The following is a 3900-nucleotide window of genomic DNA, read 5'->3' on the forward strand; positions in this document are numbered from 1 at the left end:
TGATTCTGCTTCCAATATGACAGTTTTGGTTAATACTCCACATGCCTACAGGACTTTGCAATGTTAATACAGCAGAACTCAGACATCTGTATAAGTGTAGTGAAATGAAAACAGTATTATTGAGTCATATGAATGCCTCAATTTTGTTCAGACACAGTTTAAGACTCGGGATAAAAGTTTTACATCTGGTGTTCTACATGGCAACTTCACACACAAGAAATTTTTGCCCACACTACTGCCACCTACATAAGTAAGCTTTTCCTGTGTTACTTTCAAGTAATGCACTTAAACTATTCCTGATTTAACTGGAAGATCTGTACTTCCCACTTTCATATCAACAACCTCAAAATGCATATTGTAGACTTTGGGATATGTTACAGGTAAGTGTCACACCAAGATTGTGGCATGTCACTCTCCAACTAGTTACTAGTGTTTACCAGCAAATAAGTGACGGAAAATTACGGGTATAGGACGGCTTAAACATGTGGAAAATGAGATTTTCATTATTCACTCACTGTATTTAACATTTATTATTCCTTTAAAATCGCACAACAACTTCAATAAAACACAGTTTAATCACTCATCTGCACACTTATGTCAATTTTAAACTGCAAATCCTCTAAGAGCTGTCTTGAATCTTCACGAGTCTCTCTCAACGGCCTTGATGTGGATAGATACGTACAGCAACCAGTAATCAGAGTCAGAACTGTGTCTGCAAAATCACTAGGATTATTTGCTGTCACTAATTACAAGCAATATAATTGACAGAGTAGATTACCTAATATTTGCTGTAATGAAAGCCACTCAATGGGGTAAATTTCACATTTGCAGGAACGATCTCACTGAAGTAATTAAGTCCATCGAAACACTTAGAAACTAACCTCTCGTCTGACGAAAACGGTCTAAAGATGCAGTGGCAATTTCTCCAGATCTGTTGACAATGATATTTTGAGTTATCATTTTACTGAGTGACTGAAATGTAGTTCTGGTACCTGTGAATATAACAATATGTTAGAATTCATTTTATAAACACGACTTATTACGCTACTGTATTGCTACTTACATATTAATGACACTATTAATATTTTCACAGTTGTTTCTTTAATACAAAATTAAAGCCAACTGAAGAACAAACGTGAAACATACTTACCAATGACAGGTAATTTTCTGTGTGGATCGATGTAACTTTTTCATACGGTGGTAAGTCGCAGAAATCGCAGGAGTCACAGAAATCGCGGAAGTAGCAGAAGTCGCAGAAATCGCGGAAGTAACAGAAATCGCAGAAGTAGCAGTGGCGGAGGGATACACGACCTTTGTTCCTTAACTGCGACTCTGAACTGCGACAAATCACAGTTAAGAATAACAGATACTGAAAAGTAGCATTCACAGAAATCACTGATATCGGAAAATCGCAGTTTAGCCCATCACTAGTTTGTAACTCCTGCGACACTCATCTCCGATCTACTTAAACTTTCTGCAGTGGCATGCATGGCGCCTGAACTGCAGTTGTTCGATCTCGCAGTTCTACGCCATATTGGCTGATTGCATTTTCGCCATCGTTATCAACAATGGGCATATATTTTTCGACCATTTTATATGAATCCGTAAAAAATGGAAATTTCACAAATATGTTAAAAATTTCATACACTAATTATTACACTTGATAAATATAAATTACGTAATGTAAAAGCCTGTTTTGTCTATTATGATACTCAAACTATTGTGCCGCAAAGCTTTATGTTTTACTGACAGTGTGTATCACACTGAAAAATTTCTGTAAATTTTTCGCCAGCGAAAGGAAGGAGAGTTTCTATCTACATCAAAAGAGGTGCTACCAGGCTTAATCATACAAGCAACTTGCGTAGCTGTCCTACCATTGCTGTACCGACCAAAATAGCTTACTATGGAAAATTTTATATGAGTTAGGTCCAGTTCTTGTTCCTTTCAAAAATTTTCTCCTCAACCTTTGCCTTTTTGTAATACTTGCTCCCCATCGTGTTTCATGCAGACAAAAAAGCAGGCAATTAGTTTTTATAATTCATAACAATGTCATAGAAATTTCTTACTATAACAATATTTAACAAACACTACTCATGACTGGTGCCCAGAAGCCCTGGCACACAGGTCGCCAGTTGTAATATAAAAAAATAATTTTCAAATAAGTATAATTTATATAAATATAATGGAATATGGTTGCATTGTTAAAATGTTTGTGCTTATCGCATTTTTCTTGGCGATCGGACTTCGCTGACCTAGATGAAGCTGCAAGCGGCAGAGGGATACCGGCGCTTTTCGTGATCACGAAAATGCTCTTCATTTCAATATAGTGCTTGATACAGTTTTTTAACATTATGTAATTCACTCACACTTATAATACTTCGAGATCGCAACACTTCATCTCTGAAATCGCACGTCCTCATCGTCCTAAATACGAGAGTGTCTGACTCTGTCTGTCTAAATCAAAAAACTGTACAACAAATTAAATGAGAAAATGTTTTCGTTTGTCTGCGCCTTACTGCACATTCTTAACTGACGTCTTTGAAAGTTATTCATTGTTTCAATTTTTTATTTTTAATTAATCTTAATTTTACGGCATCCTGGGGGCCTGTCATCATATACAGGGGAGGGGTGTTTTACTTTTATGAAAAGCTTTTTTACTGTTTTAGACAAAAGATCGATTTTTCGTGTTGCAAAACTTTTTGATAAAACAGTAGTGGCCAAATTTCACTCAGTCACATTGCGTCAATATCAGAAATATTGTACTACTTTGTTTTCTATTGGGGATGCCCCCCTTTTTTTAAACGCCATAGAAGTGTCAGAAAAAATTCCCGTCTTGTAGTGAAAATATTAGGATCACAGGGCCATTAATGCTTCAGAGCAACAATATTGTCTCCGACCTACCATTATTCACTGAAGCCTGTGAACTATTTATGCTTACTTGGGCTAAGTTTATCACAGTAAGATTAAGAGGCAAGTTAGCATTTTTAAGGTAATGCTTCCTCAGCTGTAGATCATAGCTCTTTTGCTCTTCAGTTATTAGTATTATCCACATAAGTCCACCCACATTTATCATACAATAAGAGCTATATATCTATGTTATAAGAGCAGAATAGGAATCTAGATACTGAATATGCACAGTTGTAGCACGTGGTAGGAGTGTCTGGAATTCTATATTTTTTTAACTTGGATGAATTCTAGTGTCTGATTACACTAGTCAGCTTTTGAGCAATGTCATCATACTTGAGGCAATTGTATGAAAGGAATGCATCATACTCATAATCAAACGAATACAGCATGTGACAAAATTAAACTCACATTTAATGTGATTATTTACTTACGCAGGCATTATCTGATTAGAATTATTATCGTAGTTTACACGAGTATAGGAGCACTAAGAATGATTAAACTGCGTTATAAAATAATGTATGGTGAAGTCGTACTATTATAAAAAATGTTAATTTTAAATACTAATTATTCACTCAAATGGGTGAAGCTCAGAAATGTTGGGGTTTTGAGCGGCGAGAAACTAAATTACAACAGAACAGTGGAAAAATAAAGTGAATGATAACAAATACACCTGCTTCTATATGGTAGATCCCATTGTACCAGTTATTAGTGTTTATTTCTGTTCCATTCACGTATGGAGCAGAGGAGGAATGATTGTTTGAATGTCTTTGTGCATGCAGTAATTATTCTAATCTTATACTCATGATCACAGTGTGAGCAATATGTAGGGGGTTGTAGTATACCCCTAGAGCAATCATTTAAAGCCAGTTCTTCAACTCCATTAATAGATTTTCTCGGGATAGTCTGCGTCTGTCTTCAAGAGTCTGCCAGTTCAGTTCCTTCTGTATCTCTGCGACACTCTCCCAGGGATTAAACAAATCTTCACCATTTGTG

At 36.0% G+C, this 3900-nt stretch overlaps 1 long non-coding RNA gene across 1 annotated transcript; it reads right to left on the reverse strand.

The window, feature by feature from the left end:
* Nucleotides 1–561: 561 nt before the first annotated feature.
* On the reverse strand, nucleotides 562–1236 carry LOC126267177 (uncharacterized). The gene is made up of 3 exons (XR_007548965.1): nucleotides 1151–1236; nucleotides 882–992; nucleotides 562–712 (listed from the first exon to the last, which is right to left on the reverse strand). It is a non-coding gene; the product is annotated as an uncharacterized LOC126267177 (long non-coding RNA).
* Between the last annotated feature and the right edge of the window lie 2664 nt (nucleotides 1237–3900).

This window comes from Schistocerca gregaria, chromosome 4 (assembly GCF_023897955.1).
Source record: "Schistocerca gregaria isolate iqSchGreg1 chromosome 4, iqSchGreg1.2, whole genome shotgun sequence".
NCBI lineage: Eukaryota > Metazoa > Arthropoda > Insecta > Orthoptera > Acrididae > Schistocerca > Schistocerca gregaria.